Below are 21,479 nucleotides of genomic sequence, written 5' to 3' on the forward strand. Positions count from 1 at the left end.
TTTTTAAATTTTGGACTTAGGAGTTAGGGGTTCTGGCTAGGTGCCCTTATATTAAGTTGTGGGTAAAATGTATCACAAAAAGAGCTTTGGTAAAGTGGCAAGGGTGACGCCACTAAGCTCCTAAAAAGGTGGCGTGTGGAGCTTAAGGGAAGACCTGGGATCGATTCCCTGTGTTGGCAAATAAGAGTATTTATTTTTATGTGCAGGTAGGGTAAGTGTTGGAACCTAAGTGGATTCTCAGAAGAGGAGAGTTGGATCAAGTCAAACGCATGGATTAAGGAGGGTAAGGGAGAGATTTTAGGATTTGAGAGAATGATAGAGCTTAGCCGATTGGAAGGGGTTAGAGAGGGGAATTCGGCAGGAGGGTATTAGGTTAGTAATTTCAGCATTAGGGTCTTAGTTGTGCCGTTTTCTCTTCTTTATTAGTTTTCTCTTCTTATTTTCTTCCTTAGCCGAATCTACCATCTTCCCTCTCATATTTTCTCCCTTTTCTTTTTCAAAAACCAGCCCATTACTTTCCTCCACTCATTTATTATTTCTTTCCTTAATCTCTACTTCTGCCGAAATACCACAAAAAGCCGAAACCAGTGAAGATAGGGGGGTGCCGATTCTTTGTGACCAGCAACCTTTTCTTTCCTTTTCAATAGTTGGCATTTGATTCCTTTACCTTTTAGGCATCCGGACTCAAGACGAGAAAGACTGTGGTAAGTGTTCAAACTCTAAACAATTCCTAGTGTAACTTTGGCCAAAAGCCGAAACCCCAAATTTAGGGAGATGGCCGAATATGGGTATAGATTTATGGGGTCTTCTTTTAATATTTTTTTTTTGGTTTGTTTATTGGAGGAGCAGCAAGGTGTAGTGTCGACTTGGAGTAGCTTGGATCACCGGAGTGGCTAGACTTAGTCATCAATCGAGACAAAGGTAAGATTCCTAAGGCCATTACGGATGGTGGCCGAATGTGTAAGTGATGATAATAGGAATTTTTCGATTTGGTTTAATATTAACATGGTCTAATCTATAAGTGGTTGATTATAGGAGAAATCGCATAGGAGATCTCGTCAAGGAATATCGCAAAACAGGTGTGTAACGAACCCTTTTTCATAGCTTAAAGCGATAAATGCCGAAAAGCCGAAATGCCGGAATTCTAGCATTTCGAGGACTCGTGAGCAAGCGAACGCTCATTAGTTAGTTAGATTTGTTGAGATGATGATCAGGAACATTGGAAACGGTAAGAACGTGATTTTTGGCATTCACGGTAAGTTGGGCCTCGAGGGGCTGCAATAGGGCCCAACAGGCTTTCGGGCCCATTTGGGTAAAAATTGGTAGAAAACGGAAATATGTTAAATTGCATGTTAAGACTGTTAATACTATTATGGATATAGGCTAAATGGGCCTAGATGACAAAATCGGCTAAGTAGGGCCCATTAGGGGTTTTTGGCCCAATAACTCGATTTCGCTAAAAATGGGCCAGAATCACTGTTTGCACCCATGAATTGTTTGTAACCGTTAATAAACATGGAAACCCTAATTTTTGGTAAAATTAAAAGATTACCCTTATAATATGAAAATGACCGTTTTGCCCCTAGGTAAAAATGACCATTATACCCCTAGGGTTTATACATGATTTTAATACATGGGATTTTGATAAACATGGTATGTATGATATGCACATGATATGTATGATATGCACATGATGTATTTATAAATGCATTGGGTTGGGTTTTTATATGGATGGAGGAAGTGCAAAAGGGCTTATGCCCTAGTTATTAAAAGGGCTTTTGCCCAAGTTATTAAAAGGGCTTTTGCCCCAGTTATTAAAAGGGTTTTTGTCCCAGTTATCAAAAGGGCTTATGCCCCAGTTATCAAAAGGGCTTTGCCCTAGTTATTAAAAGAGACTAGGCCTCCAGTTATATGATAAAGCAGCTATGCTGCCAGTGGAGAGTTATGGCGGGGTGGGTCAAGTTAATCCCCACATGGTGTGTTGGTTGGTACGGGTGGAGAGTAGCGGATGGTGGGTTGAGTAGTCTCCCCAAATGGGTTGCATTCTTTCATTTGACATTACATGTGATATTGAAATGGGCCTACGGGCCATACCATTTACAGTAAAGGCTTCGGCCCAGTAATATGAAATATGAAATATGAAAAGGCTTCGGCCCAGTGTTATGAATTATGAAATATGAAAAGGGCTATGGTCCAGTACATGTTTGAGATTGGTTTTGGGCTTAGACCCAACAGGCTGCTATTGTTTTGGGCTCTGAAGGGGGCTTGTTGCACACTGAGTTTCCAAACTCACCCCCTTTCCTTAACCTTGCAAGTGAGCTTTGATGTGGGGACTTGGGCCGGAGAGGATTCAGAGTGGCCACGGTGATCGTCTTTGGGCTTTTAAATAAGCGTTGGTTTTCTTTAAATTTCCTTTAAATATTATTTATTTTTGGGTTGTAATAAGGCCATTTTAACTTTTCTTTTATTTCTTTTTGGGATTAGTTTATTTTTAATAAGTTTAAACCTGGTTGATAATAATTCAAATGGGCTAGACTTAGGACGTGTTTGCAAAACGATACTTGTTTTCAAAATATCTCAACACCACGATTAATCGATTTATCAAAGACGTCCACTTAAACAAATTTAAACTCGATATGACAAAGTGTGGCTATGGTTGTGGGCATGTCTAGGATTGGATCCAATTAAAGAGCTTGGTACTTAAGCAGCCTTCATGGCTCACCTCCTCTATCTCGGATACCTACCTGGTGCCCAGCTTCCATACACTTCGTATGTATAACAAAATATATGGTTTTAAAACACTAAAAAAAACGGAACATGGGTTTTCAACTCTAATGTGGCACATTAGATTCGGCCATAACGTCTGGGTCGGGTTTGGGGTGTTACATTTAGTGGTATCAGAGCCTAGGTTGCAACAACTCGGCTGTGGATCGGGTTAAAATTTTTTTCGAAAACTTAGGCCTAAGAAGGGTATGTTTGAAATAGTTTTTGAAAATTCTATTTAAAGAAGTTTTACAGAATATACATGTTAAAATGGTCCAAGTTTTTTTGTTATCAAGAGTTCAAAATAAAGGGTGTTTTCAAATCAAATTTCTATTTTCGGTGATCAAAAACATGGTTTTCAAGTTTTGGATTGGAGAAAGAAGTGGCGCACTGAATCCCCGACACCAAGTCTGTAAGTATATTTTCCGTACGATATATGATAATGATATGATATTATGAATAGTATTGAGACTCTACTATGATACTATAGATAGGAGGAAACTGTGAAACGGTAGAAATGAGACTGTAGCTAGACTACGACGATACGAAAACAATTCTTGAACTGCTATATTCCCATAAGACATTTTCTTAATAAATAGTGGAACATTATACTAATTTCATAAAACTCGTAAATAGAAAATTCGATATGAGTACAAGAGGAACTCGTGGACGAGGCCGCGGACGTGGTCGCGGAAGGGTGCAAGCTGAATCTTCATCCTCAGGGCATAGGCCGCTTGAGGAGCCATCGTGCCACAAGCAACGGAGACTGGTCTTATGATCGGGTCATGGGGATGACGCTTTATCCCAAGCCATGTTAAGGGTTTTAGAAAGAGTGGTGGAGCTAGTCTTCGGACGGTGAATAGAGGGTCTATACCGAGCGACTCGTGCCAACGGAGCAGAAGTATTTAGGGGTGTATCTGGAGTAGCCCCAAATGTGGCAGAATATTGGCTAGAGGCAACAGAACGGATCATGGACGATCTAGACTGCTCAGGGGAGCAAAAGCTGAAAGGAGTTGTGTCGCTGCTACGGGACGAGGCATACCGTTGGTCGATCACCGTAAGGGAGAGTACCCCAATTGAGCAAGTAACCTGGGAATTGTTCAAAACGGCTTTTAAAGGGAGGTATGTTGGAGCAAGCTATGTGGATGCTCGTCGGAAGGAATTCTTGAATCTGACTCAAGGTGATAAGACTGTAGCAGAGTATGAGGCAGAATTTTTGAGGTTGAGTCGATATGCTAGTGGCATAGTGGCAACTGAATATGAGCGCAGTGTCCTCTTCGAGGATGGTCTCCACGATGAGCTTAGGATATTGATAGCTCCACAGAGGGAGCGTGGTTTTGCTGCATTGGTAGAAAAGGCAAAAATAGCCAAGGAGGTGAAGCTGACTGAGCGACAGAATCATGAGAAGGATCGACCCAGATTCAAGAGGGATTTTAGACCCTCAAGTGCCACGAATCGAAATGTTAAAAGAGCAAGGATGGAGGAACCAGTTCGAGCAGTGCCAGTAAATACTTATAGACCGCAGGCTTGCAGGGACTGTGGTAAGGTGCATACGGGGGAGTGCTGGAAACGAACTGGAGCATATTTTCGATGTGGGTCTAAGGAGCATAAGTTCAGAGAGTGTCCTCGGAGGACAGCTTAGGAGCTAGCGGCAGAGCAAAGGGATGTCCAACCACGGTGAGGAGGACCACCACCACAGAGGGGTCGTGGGCAAGGTAGAGGTGGCAATGGTAATGGACGAGGACGTGGGGCACCTGGCAGAGGTGCTGGACACGCTGAAGCTCGACAATCGGCGTTGGTTTATTCTGCACGACGTCGTGAGGAGGGAGACGCTCCTAATGTTATAACAGGTACGTTCTTCATCCATAGCATGCCTTACACTGCTTTGATTGATGTGGGTTCTACCCACTCGTATGTTGCTTGTGATGTATCTGGGGCTTTGGATGTGCTTCACGAGAAGACCGTGAGTGGGGTATCGAATAACTCCATTGGGACATTCGGTTAAGGTAGATAAAATTTTTAGGGCAGTACCGTTAGTGACACAAGATAAAATCTTTGAAGGAGATTTGATGGAGCTGCCATTTTGGGATTTTGATCTTATCTTGGGAATGGACTGGTTAACTAAGCACAAGGTGACGTTGGATTGTGCTGCAAAAAGGATGGTACTAAGAACTACCGAAGATGAGGAGATAATGGTCATCGGGGAACGAAGGGACTATTTGTCCAATGTTGTTTCGGCTTTAAGAGCCGAGAAGTTGATTCGGAAAGGTTGTGAGACGTACATGGCCCTTGTAAGTCAAACGGAACCTGAGGAGATAACGGTAGAGTCGGTTAGGACTATTGAGGAATTTCAGGATGTATTCCTAGATGAACTTCCTGGATTACCCCCGAACAGAGAAGTCGAGTTTGGAATCGACTTACTACCTGGAACAGCTCCTGTGTCCATTGCGCCTTATCGGATGGCACCAAAGGAGTTGGTAGAATTGAAAGCTCAGATTCAAGAGCTGTTAGATAGAGGGTTTATAAGACCAAGTGTTTCCCCGTGGGGAGTACCGGTACTATTAGTAAAGAAGAAAGATGGGACTATGCGAATGTGTATTGACTATCGGCAGTTGAATAAATTGACTATCAAGAACAAGTATCCATTACCAAGAATCGATGATTTGTTCGACCAATTAAAAGGAGCCTCGGTGTTTTCTAAGATTGACCTTCGGTCGGGATATCATCAATTAAGAGTTAAAGAGGGGGATATTTATAAGACGGCGTTCAGGACTCGATATGGTCATTACGAGTTTCTGGTAATACCTTTTGGGTTGACTAATGCACTGGCAGTATTCATGGATTTGATGAATCGGGTATTCCAGCCATACTTGGATCGGTTCGTAGTCGTTTTTATTGACGATATCTTGGTGTATTCGGAAATGGAAGAGAAGCATGATGAGCATCTTCGTGTAGTGCTTTGCAAGTGTTAAGGGAGAAGCAATTTTATGCAAAGTTTAGTAAGTGCGAGTTTTGGTGAAGGAAGTTACCTTCTTGGGGCATGTTGTGTCTGCCGAGGGATCAAGGTGGACCCTCGAAGATTGAAGCAATTTTGGAATGGAAGCCACCAAGTCGATATGAGATATTCAAGTTTTCGGGATTGGCGTGTTATTATCGGAGATTCGTGGAAGGATTTTACGTGTTGGCAAAGACAGCTAATCTAAACTTATAAGGAAGGGAGCACCTTTTGTTTGGACAAATAAGCAGCAAGAGGCTTTTGAGAAGTTGAAGAAGGTTTTGACGAAAGCGCCAGTTTTGATTCAGCCAGAGTCTGGTAAGGATTTCATTGTGTACAGCGATGAGTCACATGTAGGTTTGGGCTGCGTGTTGATGCAAGAGGGTAAAGTGGTCGCTTATGCTTCACGACAGCTTAAGCCACATGAGGTGAACTACCCTATGCATGACTTGGAATTGGCAGCAGTAATCTTTGCACTTAAGATATGGGGGCATTACCTGTATGGAGAGAAATGCATCATCTATACGGATCACAAGAGTCTTAAGTACTTGCTGACTCAAAAGGAGCTGAATCTTAGGCAACGAAGGTGGATAGAGTTGTTAAAGGACTATGACTGTTCGATCGAGTATCATCCAGGTAAGGCGAATGTCGTGGCTGATGCACTAAGTCGAAGGGCTGTGGCGGAAGTAAAGGCGATGTTTGCTCGTCTAAGTTTGTATGACGACGGAAGTTTATTGGCGGAGTTGCAAGTAAGACCGACTTGGGTAGAACAAATTAAGAAGCAACTGTTGGAGGATGAGTCGTTAGTTTCTCGGTTTCAGCAAGTTGAGAAGGGAGAGAATCCTGACTTTGGGTTAAATAGTGAGGGAGTTCTTTATTTTTGAGGAAGAATTTGTATGCCGAAAGACTCCGACTTGAGATTGATGATTTTGGAAGAGGCACATAATGGACCTTGTGCTATGCATCCAGGAGGGAGTAAGTTGTATCGAGACTTACGAGAGCAATATTGGTGGCCTAGGCTTAAGCGAGAAGTGACCGAATTTGTAGGGAGATGTTTGACATGTCAACAAGTGAAGGCCGAGCATCAACTACCTTCGAGATTGTTACAGCCGGTAAAGATACCACTTTGGAAGTGGGAAAGGGTAACTATGGACTTTGTGAGTGGGTTTCCGTTGACACCTTTTAAGAAGGATTCGGTTTGGGTGATTGTGGATAGGCTCACGAAATCTTCTCATTTCATACCTGTCCGAACCGTTTACTCACTTCAGAAGTTGGCCAAATTGTATGTGGCAGAAATAGTACGGTTGCATGGTGTGCCAAGATCGATAATTTCGCATCGAGACCCAAGGTTTACATCTCGATTTTGGCGAATTTGCATGAGGCATTGGGAACGCGATTGATTTCAAGACGGCTTTTCACCCTCAGTCGGATGGGCAGTCAGAGAGGGTTATTCAGATTTTAGAGGATATGTTGAGGGGTTGTGCTATTCAGTTTAGAGGCAACTGGGAGGACCATTTTCCATTGGCGGAGTTCGCGTATAACAACAGTTACCAAGCAAGTATTCAGATGGCTCCATATGAGGCACTATATGGGCGAAGGTGTCGTTCGCCTACTTGTTGGGCGTAATTGGGGAAAGGAAAATACTTGGACCGAGTTGGTAGCGAATCAAGACAAGATTAAGGTGATCAGGAAGAGGTTAAAAGAGGCAGCGGATCGACAAAAGTCTTATGCCGATCTGAAGCGTAAGGATATTGAATATGCGGTAGGGGACATGGTCTTTTTGAAAGTTTCGCCTTGGAAGAAGATTTTGAGATTTGGCAAGAAGGGTAAGTTGAGCCCACGGTTTATTGGGCCTTACCGAATCATTAAGCGGATAGGGCCGGTGGCTTATCAGCTAGAGCTACCTCCAGAACTGGATCGCATTCACGACGTCTTCCATGTGTCCATGCTAAGGCGTTATCGTTCTGACCCAACTCATATTGTGCCAGTTACAGAAATTAAGGTACGGTCGGATTTGACCTTTGAAGAGGAACCTGTGCAAATACTTGATCGTGATGTCAAGGTGTCGAGAAGGAGGTCAGTCCCGTTAGTGAAGGTACTTTGGAGGAACCATGGCAAGGAAGAAGCTACTTGGGAGACCGAAGAGGCAATGCGTCAGCAGTACCCTCAACTGTTTGGATCAGGTAAATTTCGAGGCCGAAATTTCTTTAAGGAGGGTAGAGTTGTAACATCCTGATTTTCGGGTTTTTCGTAATTCTTGATATTTTAAGTAGATTTCTAAAATTTGGTATGTGATTATGGAATTCATAATTTGGGTATGTAAATGGGCTTATGGAAGGCCCATGAGTTGGCCAAAACCCGGTAGAATTTTTAAATTTTGGACTTAGGAGTTAGGGGTTCGGCTAGGTGCCCTTATATTAAGTTGTGGGTAAAATGTATCACAAAAGAGCTTTGGTAAAGTGGCAAGGGTGACACCACTAAGCTCCTAAAAAGGTGGCGTGTGGAGCTTAAGGGAAGACACAGGATCGATTCCTGTGTTGGCAAATAAGAGTATTTATTTTATGTGCGGGAAGGGTAAGTGTTGGAACCTAAGTGGATTCTCAGAAGAGGAGAGTTGGATCAAGTCAAACGCATGGATTAAGGAGGGATAAGGGAGAGATTTTAGGATTTGAGAGAATGATAGAGCTTAGCCGATTGGAAGGGGTTAGAGAGGGAATTCGGCGGAGGGTATTAGGTTAGTAATTTCAAAGATTAGGGTCTTAGCTGTGCTGCTTTTCTCTTCAGTATTAGTTTTCTTCTTATTTTCTTCCTTAGCGAATCTACCATCTTCCCTTTCATCTTTTCTCCCTTTTCTTTTCCAAAAACCAGCCCATTACTTTCCTCCACTCATTTATTATTTCTTTCCTTAATCTCTACTTTTGCCGAAATACCGCAAAAAGCCGAAACCAGTGAAGATAGGGGGTGCCGATTCTTTGTGACCAGCAACCTTTTCTTTCCTTTTCAATAGTTGGCGTTCGATTCCTTTACCTTTTAGGCATCCGGACTCAAGACGAGAAAGACTGTGGTAAGTGTTCAAACTCTAAACAATTCCTAGTGTAACTTTGGCCAAAAGCCGAAACCCCAAATTTAGGGAGATGGCCGAATATGGGTATAGACTTTATGGGGCCTTTATTTAATATTTTTTTTTGGTTTGTTTATTGGAGGAGCAGCAAGGTGTAGTGTCGACTTGGAGTAGCTTGGATCACCGGAGTGGCTAGACTTAGTCATCAATCGAGACAAAGGTAAGATTTCTAAGGCCATTATGGATGGTGGCCGAATGTGTAAGTGATGATAATAGGAAGTTTTCGATTTAGTTTAATATTAACATGGTCTAATCTATAAGTGGTTGATTATAGGAGAAATCGCATAGGAGATCTCGTCAAGGAATATCGCAAAACAGGTGTGTAACGAACCCTTTTTCATAGCTTAAAGCGATAAATGCGAAAAGCGAAATGCCTAATTACGGCATTTCGAGGACTCATGAAAGCAAGCTTAACGCTCATTAGTTAGTTAGATTCATTGAGATGATGATCAGAACATTGGAAACAGAAGAACGTGATTTTTGGCATTCACGGTAAGTTGGGCCTCGAGGGGCTGCAATAGGGCCCAACAGGCTTTCGGACCCATTTGGGTAAAAATTGGTAGAAAACGGAAATATGTTAAATTGCATGTTAAGACTGTTAATACTGTTATGGATATAGGCTAAATGGGCCTAGATGACAAAATCGGCTAAGTAGGGGCCATTAGGGGTTTTTGGCCCAATAACTCGATTTCGCTAAAAATGGGCCAGAATTACTGTTTGCACCCATGAATTGTTTGTAACCGTTAATGAACATGGAAACCCTAATTTTTGGTAAAATTACAAGATTACCCTTATAATATGAAAATGACCGTTTTGCCCCTAGGTAAAAATGACCATTATACCCCTAGGGTTTATACATGATTTTAATACATGGGATTTTGATAAACATGGTATTATGATATGCACATGACATGTATGATATGCACATGATATGTATGATATGCACATGATGTATTTATAAATGCATTGGGTTGGGTTTTTATATGGATGGAGGAAGTGCAAAAGGGCTTATGCCCCAGTTATTAAAAGGCCTTTTGCCCCAGTTATTAAAAGGGCTTTTGCCCCAGTTATCAAAAGGGCTTATGCCCCAGTTATCAAAAGGGCTTTGCCCTAGTTATTAAAAGAGGCTAGGCCTCCAGTTATATGATAAAGCAGCTATGCTTCCAGTAGAGAGTTATGGCGGGGTGGGTCGAGTTAATCCCCACATATTGTGTTGGTTGGTACGGGTGGAGAGTAGCGGATGGTGGGTTGAGTAGTCTCCCCAAATGGGTTGCATTCTTTCATTTTACATTACATGTGATATTGAAATGGGCCTACGGGCCATACCGTTTACAGTAAAGGCTTCGGCCCAGTAATATGAAATATGAAAAGGCTTCGGCCCAGTGTTATGAATTATGAAATATGAAAAGGGCTATGGTCCAGTACATGTTTGAGATTGGTTTTGGGCTTAGACCCAACAGGCTGCTATTGTTTTGGGCTCTGAAGGGGGCTTGTTGCACACTGACTTTCCAAACTCACCCCCTTTCCTTAACCTTGTAGGTGAGCTTTGATGTGGGGACTTGGGCCGGAGGGGATTCAGAGTGGCCACGGTGATCGTCTTTGGGCTTTTAAATAAGCGTTGGTTTTCTTTAAATTTCCTTTAAATATTATTTATTTTTGGGTTGTAATAAGGTCATTTTAACTTTTCTTTTATTTCTTTTCGGGATTAGTTTATTTTTAATAAGTTTAAACCTGGTTGATAATAATTCAAATGGGCTAGACTTAGGACGTGTTTGCAAAACGATACTTGTTTTCAAAATATCTCAACACCACGATTAATCGATTTATCAAAGACGTCCACTTAAACAAATTTAAACTCGATATGACAAAGTGTGGCTATGGTTGTGGGCATGTCTAGGATTGGATCCAATTAAAGAGCTTGGTACTTAAGCAGCCTTCATGGCTCACCTCCTCTATCTCGGATACCTACCTGGTGCCCAGCTTCCATACACTTCGTATGTATAACAAAATATATGGTTTTAAAACACTAAAAAAAAACGGAACATGGGTTTTCAACTCCAATGTGGCACGTCAGATTCGGCCATAACGTCTGGGCCGGGTTGGGGGTGTTACATGGTGCCTCATCGACTCGAATTCAAAGTAACAGTACGACACTTATAGTGCCTCATCGACTCAAGGTCAAATTATCCCTGAACACTTCCAATCCTATGGCATGCCAACTATATCCAACTTAGCTCGACACAGTTAATAAGGTATTCAATTCACTTTCAATTTTCAGATAACAGTCAAATCACACTTCGATTCAACATTCACAACTTATTTCGATCCAATACAAGAATAGAAATTCTTACCTCTATCTCACTTACCAAACACATTAAATAATAAAAGTAACAATTAATTATTAAGTTCGATTTATAGAAATACAAACTGTAATTCTCGGATTACTCTTTGTGAACCTTCTCTTTTCCTTTCTTTTTCGATGTCTTCGATACTACATTAGCTACGGAAATTAAACACTTTACACTATTAATGCAATATTAATTCACAATAAATAATTAAATTTCTATTTAATTCAAACCTTAATTTCAATTTGATCCTAATTAATTCATTTACTTTTATCACTCAATTCATATCTTATTTCTATTTAATTTTCTATCATATTCACCCTAACCATCAAATATTCATGGTAAAACCCTAATCTTAAGTTTCTTCCAATTTAGTCCCTCAAACACAAAACTTATAGCTTCTTTTACAATTTAATCAATTAATTAATTCTAACTTGATTTTCATTCAATTAAATCCCTAATTCAACAATTTGTTCAACATAAACCATATCTAAAAATCTATTAACTTTCAAAATTTCCACATAAATCAAGTAATATTTGTCTCTAGGGTTCTAAAAACATTAAAATTACAAGAAAATGGACTAAATTGGCTTACCAATTAAGCTTCAAACTTCAAGACCCTAATTTTCCCTTTTTCTTTCTTTCTCTCTTTTTCGTTTCTTTCTCTGTTCTAATTCTTTACTTTATTTCTTTTATGTTTTATTTTATTATTATATTATATTTTAGTAATAATTATTATTTACTTAAACAATAAGTAAATACATACATGTATTACAAATATATGTATAATATTTTTTACACTTGTATTTAATTTTTACCATACATTTGGCACTTATGGCTTAATTGCTAATTTAGTCCTTTCACTTTTCTTTATTCTGTAATTCAACTTTCACACTTTATTCAATCTAGTCCTTTTACTAAATTAACCTTAATTCAAGCTAATTCACTTAACTAAAATCTAATTAATCACTCAACTAACATTAATAAATATTCCTAAGAAATATTTACGAACCCGATTTACGAAAATAGTAAGCTAGAAACATGATTTCTAATACCCATAAATTTTGGGTCATTACATTTCTCCCCCTTAATAAATTTTGTCCTCGAAATTTACCTGAAAATAGATGGGAGTAGTGAGATCTTATTACATCCTCTAGTTCTCATGTTGCTTCTTCAATATTATGACTTTTCTATAACACTTTCACTAAGAAATCCTGTTTATTACGCAATTCCTTTACTTCTTGGGCTAATATTTTAACCGGTTCCTTTTCATATGACAAATCAAGTCAGATTTCAACATCCTCTGTAGAAATAAGATGAGAAGGATCTGATAGATATCTTTTGAGCATAGAAACATGAAAAACGTCGTGAAGCTTCTGTAATTCTGAAGGAAAAGCCAATTGAAAGACAATTGGCCCAACTCTTTCCACAATCTCATATGGTCTGATGGTCTGATATAACGTGGACTCAATTTACCTTTCCGACCAAATCTCAAAACTTTCTTCCAATAAGAGACTTTGAGAAATACTTTGTCCTTGACTGAATACTCAATGTCCCGACGTTTCAGATCTATATTCGATTTCTGTCTGTCAAAAGCTGATTTCAATTTTTCTCGAATCTTCTTAATAGTACCTTCTGTTTCTTGAATCAATTTTGGTCCATTTATTTTCTTTTCATTCAGTTCTGTCCAACACACTAGTGGCCGACATCTCCGACCATATAAAGTTTCATGTGGAGCCATTTGAATACTTGATTAGAAACTATTATTATATACAAATTCAGCTAATGGTAGATAACATTCCCAAGCTGATTCAAAATCAATAATACAAGCTCGAAGCATGTCTTCTAAAATTTTAATAACTCTTTCTGACTGTCCATCGGTCTGTGGATGGAAAGCTATACTAAAATGAAGTCGAGTACCAAGAGACTCATGCAACTGCTTCCAAAACCTTTGTTGTAAACCGTGGATCCCGATCTAAGATTATCGATACATGAATACCATGCAATCTCATGATTTCCCGAATATAATGTTTCCAAAAGTTTCTTAAGTGACCAATCTTTTCTGACTGCTATAAAGTGAGCTGACTTTGTAAGCCGATCAATAATCGCCCAAATAACATTTTTCTTACTTGCTGATAACGGTAATCCTGTTACAAAATCCATTGTAATATAGTCTCATTTCCACTTAGGAATATTAATAGGTTGAAGTAAACCAGTTGGAACTTGATGCTCTGCTTTGACTCACTGACATGTCAAACATTTAGCTACAAATTCCACTATACCTCTCTTCATACCTAGCCACCAATATAATTCTCGTAAATTACTATACATTTTTGTTCCTCCAGGATGTAATACAAAAGGACTATCATGTGCTTCTCGAAGTATCAACTCTTTCAATTCTGAAACATTCAGAACACAACTCCGATTACGAAATCTCAGACAATCATGCTCATCAATACTGAAATTCCTTGTTACATCACTCTGAATCATTTCTTTTCTCTTCATTAACTTGTCGTCTACTAATTGAGCTGACTTGATTTATTCAAACATCACTGGTTTAATTCTTAATTCAGCCAATAAACATCCATCATCACTAATACTGAGTTGCACAAACATTGCTCGCAATTCAATTGCTATCTTCCTACTCAATGCATCAGCTACCACATTAGTTTTACCCAGATAATAGTCAATAACTCAATCATAACCTTTTAGAAGTTCTATCCAATGTCGCTGTCTCAAATTCAATTCTTTCTGTGGTAGAAGATACTTGAGACTTTTATGATCAATGTAAATATAGCATTTCTCACCATACAAATAATGTCTCCAAATCTTCAAAGAAAAATCACAACTGCTAGTTCCAAATCATGAGTCGGATAATTACGTTCATGCGGTTTTAATTGCCATGAAGCATAAGCAATCACTTTCCCTGTTGCATCAATACACACCCAAGACCGTTTAAAGAAGCATTACTATACACAATAAAATCTTTCCCCAATTCCGGTAAAGTCAAAATCGGTGCCTCCGTTAACATCTACTTCAATTTCTCAAAACTTTCTTGGCATTGATCATTCCAGACAAATGGAACATTCTTTTGCAATAACTTTGTCATCGGTAAAGCTATTTTTGAAAATCCATTCACGAACCTTTGACAGTACCCAGCCAATCCAAGGAAACTACATACTTCTGACACATTTTTGGGAGTTTTCCATTGAACAGTTGCTTCAATTTTCTTTGGATCCACTCTAATTCCATCTGCTGATACCACATGACCAAGAAATACCATGTATTTACTCAATTTCCCATATAATTGTTTCTCTTGTAATGTTTGCAAAACAATTCGAAGATGCTGCTCATGTTTAGATTTAGACTTTGAATATACCAAAATATCATCGATAAAAACTTCCACGAACTGATCTAAGTACGGCTGAAAATTTCAGTTCATAAGATCCATAAAAGCAACTGGGGCATTTATTAATCCAAATGGCATCACTAAGAATTCATAATGCCCATACCGTGCTCAAAACGCCGTATTTGGTATGTCACTTTCTTTCACCTTTAACTAATAATAGCCCGATCTTAAATCAATTTTTAAAAACACAGAAGCTCCTTTCAATTGATCAAATAAATCATTAATACGAGGTAACGGGTATTTATTCTTGACAGTCACCTTGTTTAACTATCAATAATCAATACATAACTGCATCGAGCCATCTTTCTTCTTAACAAATAACACTGGAGCTCTCCACGGTGATGTATAAGGTCATATAAAACCTTGATCCAATAAATCTTGTAGTTGTACCTTCAACTCCTTCAATCTAGTTGGTAACATACGATATGGAGGTATTGACACTGGTTCTGTACCTGATTATACTTCGATCACAAATTCAACTTCTCGATCAGGAGGTAATCTAGGTAATTCTACAAGGAATACATTAGGAAATTCGCATACAATTCAGATTTTACTACATTTACTCTCCACCAAATTCGAATTAATAACATATGCTAAGAAAGTAACACAACCTTGATAAAGAAGCTTACCAGCTTTAATTGTTGATATAATACAAACTGATCCACTGGTCTAAATACCATTTACTTCAATCTGATCAGTTCAATCTGATCACTTTTATCATTCTGAACAGTGAACTTCTTTTTGTAACAATCTAAAATTACCCCATGTTCTGATAGCCAGCCTATACCCAATATAATGTCAAAGTCGCCAAATGGCATAATTAATAAATCTATAGGAAAGATTCTATCTTGAATCATTAACGGACATCTTCGGCATATTCGATCCACTAACATTGTTTGCCCCATAGGACTAGACACCTCTACTGTTACTCTAGGTTGTTCAAGTTTTAATTTTCTCGTCTCAACTAGTTTTGTATTAACATAAGAATGTGACGATCCCGGATCTATTAAAGCATAAACAGATTCTGAATACAATAGAAATATACCTGTCACCATACTGTGTGCATCTCCTTCTTCTCAAGTTCTTACAACATATGCTCAGGCCGGGACTCTAGCTTCTGATTGTTGAGTAGCAACTTCACTTGTTCTTATAGCACCTCCTCTACTAACTAAGCCACCTCTACCTGACCCTCGACCTCTGGAAGTATTTTCAGATCTCTGTGATACCTCTAATGCTGTACTTTTAATCTTTGGGTAGTCTTTTACAAAATAATCAGTGGATCCACAATGAAACAACCACTAGTTAATTTCCAGCACTCACCCGATGTTTATTCTCACAGTATTGACATTCTGGAATTTCAGTATTCTGAGATGGCCTTCGATGCTACTAGTGGAAACTTTTGTTTGTCTACCACGATTTTTGTCACATCTAACTGATCTATAACCAAATTTCCCACTGCCTTGAAATTCTTTTGATCTCTTAGGTTGTGGATTAAAACTTGTAGTTCTGGGATGCTTTCCAAGTGAATGAGAAATTTCAGGCTTTCTGTCTAATCCCAACACTTGTTCAACCATTTTGGCTCTCTCAATTAAATCTGGAAATTTAGTAATTCGTAGAGACACCAATTGTAGTCGTAATTTATCACGCAATTCCGTAGAAATCTTTTGCACTGTCAACTTCAGTCGGTACAAATTCAGTTGCATATCTACTCAATCTCAAAAATTTCCATTCATAATCCGCTACGGACATCTCGCCTTAATTCAACATTAAGAACTCATGTTTTTTATCTTCCATATATAATTCTCCTAAATATTTATTTTGAAATTCTCTTAGAAAGAATTCCCAACTTACTGTTCTTCTGATACATGCTTGAGTTACCGATTCCCACCATACATATGCTTCTCATTGTAACAAAGAAACTGCACGCAAGAAACTTTCCTGTGGGGTACATTCAAGTTGCTTTAGGATTCTCTTTGTAGTTTCTATCTAGTTTTTAGCTATAGACGTGTCAACTCCCTTCGATCCCAAAATTTAATAGCACTATACTTCCACAACTCTTTAATCGAGGCTCGTCGGGTAGTAGAGCAAAAGCTATTGTAGGTATAGTCCCTACTACTCTTTGAAGAGCATCAACTATCACTCTGAGTATTTTTGTATTATCTCTTTCTCTGGTATCATTCCTTCCAATGTTTGGTGGTTGATTACCTAGCGGTTTACACTTGGTGTTGTAGACTCCGATTCATTCATATCATATGATTCATCATCTTCACTATACATTTCTTGATCGGTTTCTTCAATATTTTCATCAGACATCTTTAACTATAAAACGAAAACAATAATTCAGTATATATATATATCAGCATCCAATCCGACTCAAATTTAACTCAAGAATGACATGTACCTCTAAACTCATTTTTGTACTCAGTTTAATCTTAGAATCGACTAAACCTAAATAGCTCTGATACCACTAAATGTAACACTCCTTAACCCTTTTCCGCATCGAAATAGGATTACGGAGCATTACCAGTCACTACAGTTTAAAACATGAATTATATAAAATTATTCATTCTACAGTTTAGTAATTTGTCATATTGACCCTTTAATGGACCTTCGAGGCCTAAAGAAGATGATAGAAATAAATCAGAACCCGATCAGAAGCTTATAAAAGTTTTCATAAAATTTCTAAAATTTATCTTATAAATAGTACCACACACCCGTGTGGTTTAGGAGACACGCCCGTGTGTCCCTAAGACATACCCGTGTTATCACTCCATGTGACTCACACGGCCAGAACATGCCCGTGTCTTTTACCCGTGTAACTCTCTCACTTGTTGCTCATGAACAAATTAGTTTCACACAGCCAAGACACACGTCCGTGTGCTTAATCCGTGTGGAGTTATTTTCAATTCGAATCTAATGCAGTTTTCATACGGCCAGGCCACATGCTCATGTGCTGTGGCTGTGTACCATACACGGCTAGGACACACGCCCATGTCCCCGCCCGTGTGGCCATACCTGAGCATTTTGTTTATAATATTTAAGATGCAGGGGACACACGGCCTAACTACATGCCTGTGTGTAAGCCATGTGTTTCACACGGTATGATCACACCCCCATTGTCAGGCCGTGTGGACTCAAAATGAGCCTTATAATTTAAGTTTACCAACCCTGCAAACCTTGAAATACAAGCAACTTAAAATTCAATCTTTCAACCAATCCAGAACATGATTAAATATATCTAAAGCATGATAGAACTGTCAATATAACGATCTAACTCATGTATATTTATAAGTATCTAACATAGATTTTCTAAACTTTATATTTAAATACCATTCAAATCAATTCAAATTAAACTAGGTAAAATACCATATTATAAGACATAAATTTGCATATATAGATTAACCAATATCATCTTATACACTATTAACATTCACACCTCAAAGTAACTTCAATGGACAACCTAGGTACATGCCATTTTTCAAAATAAGATACATCACCAAGTATTTGAGTTTGGGATCAGCTTGGATGCTGAGTCGTTAATCACTTTCGCATCTAAGCTGCGCATGAAAACAAATCGTACGCTGAGTATGCACTTAGTGGTATTTCCATAAACCAACACTTAAATCAATTATTAATTTAATGCATTTAAACTATAAAATTCCAATTTCATAACAATAACTAATTTTCACAACTCATTCTCAAGGAATTACTCAATTCATTTCAACATTAATCAATAACATTTAGTTATTCAATGCAGTAATATAGTCATTCAGTTGTTCAGTACAGTAGTTTACCCCTATTGACATAATTTGGACCTGAACGGATACATGAATCCAACCAACACACCAGTACGACACCTAGTGCCTCATTGGCTTTGTCAAAGTAAATAGTAACAGTACGGTACTCAGTACCTCATCGGATTAAACCAAAGTAACAGTAGCAGTATGACACACATGATGCCTCATCGACTCGAAGTCGAAGTAACAGTAAGTAACAGTACGACACTTATAGTGCCTCATCGACTCAAGGTCGAAGTATCCCTAAACACTTCCAATCCTATGGCATGCCAACTATATCCAACTTAGCCCAGCACTGTTAATAGGGTATTCAATTCACTTTCTATTTTCAGATAACAGTCAAATCACACTTCGATTCAATATTCACAACTTATTTCGATCCAATACAAGAATAGCAATTCTTACCTCTATCTCACTTACCAAACACATTAAATAATAAAAGCAACAATTAATTATTGAGTTCGGTTTATAGAAGTACAAACCATAATTCTCGGATTACTTTTCGTCAACCTTCTCTTTTCCTTTCTTTGTTGATGTCTCCGATACTATGTTAGCTACGGAAATTAAACACTTTACACTATTAATGCAATATTAACTCACAATAAATAATTGAATTTCTAGTTAAGTCAAACCTTAATTTCAATTTGATCCTAATTAATTCATTTACTTTTATCACTCAAATCATATTTTATTTATATTCAATTTCCTATATATTCACCCTAACCATCAAATATTCATGGTAAAACCCTAATCTTAAGTTTTTTTCAATTTAGCCCCTCAAACACAAAACTTATAGCTTCTTTTACAATTTAATCCCTTAATCAATTCTAACTTGATTTTCATTCAATTAAATCCCTAATTCAACAATTTGTTCAACATAAACCATATCTAATAATCTATTAACTTTCAAATTTTCCACATGAATCAAGTAATATTTGTCTCTAGGATTCTTAAAACATTAAAATTACAAGAAAATGGACTAAATTGGCTTAGCAATTAAGCTTCAAACTTCAAAACCCTAATTTTCCCTTTTTCTTTCTTTCTCTCTTTTTCGTTTCTTTCTCTGTTCTAATTCTTTTCTTTATTTCTTTATTTCTTTTTATTTCTTTTATGTTTTATTTTATTAGTATATTATATTTTAGTAATAATTATTATTTACTTAAATAATAAGTAAATACATACATGTATTACAAACGTATGTATAATACTTTTTACCCTTGTATTTAATTTTTACCATACATTTGGCACTTATGGCTTAATTGTTAATTTAGTCCCTTCACTTTTCTTTATTCTATAATTTAACTTTCACACTTTATTCAATCTAGTCCTTTTACTAAATTAGCCTTAATTCAAGCTAATTCACTTAACTAAAATCTAATTAATCACTCAACTAACATTCGTAAATATTCCTATTAAATATTTACAAACTCGATTTACGAAAATAGTAAGCCAAAAACACGATTTTCGATACCCATAAATTCCGAGTCATTACATTTCTTCCCAAAAAATTTTGTCCTCAAAATTTACCTGAAAAGAGATGGGGGTATTGAGATCTTATTGTATCCTCTGGTTCTTATGTTGCTTCTTCAATATTATGACTTTTCTATAACACTTTCACTAAGGAAACCCGTTTATTATGCAATTCCTTGTTTTGAAAACAATAAATTTACTTTCCATTGACCGGATGCGCAGAACTAACTATAACCCATCCTCAACCAATAAATAGGAGGATAATACGCTTCAGTGCACTCGAACTCACGTCCTCTTACATTGGCGACAATGTCCATGCCAATCGAGCATAAAAATACATCACAATTGAAGATTCGATTTGATAAAAAAAATTTAAAATTTTATTGTGTTTCATAAATAAAATTTCCAACAATAACTACCTCAACATACCTATATATAATATATTATAATTTTTAAATCTAATTTCTTACTTAAGAAACAATTTTTTTATTTAACTTCAAATAAGTTAAAATATTGGAAGCATATAAAAGTTTATTTCTTCCAAATTCAAATCTAAATAGAGATATCCATAAAAAACACTAAAAAAAACCAATTTAAACAAGTAGATAAGTGACAACATGTAAAATTAACCTTTCACTCCTCTTAGGTGAAGTCTTGTAGTATTATACAGACAATTAATATTGAGCTGTGACTTATTTATGGGATATTCACCTTTTTAGAAATATTTTGGGTTGAAATTATAATTGTTATTAATTTTAAATTTTAGAAACAACGAATTGTGACTAAAAAATAAATAAATAACAATGAATTTTTAACCTATAATGCATAAAAATATAAATTTATTTTGAGAGAATTTAATTTTTACTTTACATATAATTACGTCTACTTCGATATATACAAGTTTATACAAGAAAATTGTTGGGGGCTTCGCCCTTATTAATTCCTCCTCTGCCCATAGTGATGCAAGAATATATAAACAGAGGTTATATAGCATAAATGTGGATCAATACTTCCTTTCACACTAAAACAAATGACAATATGTAACATTCTAAACGCGGTCAAATGACAATATGTAACATTCTAAACGTGGCCAAAATTTTATGGCCGAATTATAAATATTACATTGATAAATTAATAATTTTGATTATTTGTTCTCAAAATACTTATTTTGGAAATCAAAAATTTGAAATTATAAAATTTGCTATACCTTTGGTAATAATATTTTTCAACAAAAGGCGTGTGAGAGCATCTTAAATTATTATCTTAATAGATTCTAGAAACCATAACTAAATTCTGAAATAGTCCAAAAGTCCTTAAAATTTAAGATAAAAATTACTGAATAGATTCATTACGAAAAATCAGAACCGAGCTCTTGGGCAACGCCAAATTCCTAAGTCTAAGGATTACTTGAAAAATGTTAAACAAATAAAGTGAGTTATAAAACTTAGTGTGTGCATTGGCCCACAAGCAAAAAATCACATCAGAAACATGTTTATATCAACGTAAGCATGGTATAATAAAATAGAATAATCCTACCTCCATTCACTACAGACCACTCCGTCCAACTAATCACACCAAT

This window comes from Gossypium arboreum, chromosome 11 (genome assembly GCF_025698485.1).
Source record: "Gossypium arboreum isolate Shixiya-1 chromosome 11, ASM2569848v2, whole genome shotgun sequence".
NCBI classification, from domain to species: domain Eukaryota; kingdom Viridiplantae; phylum Streptophyta; class Magnoliopsida; order Malvales; family Malvaceae; genus Gossypium; species Gossypium arboreum.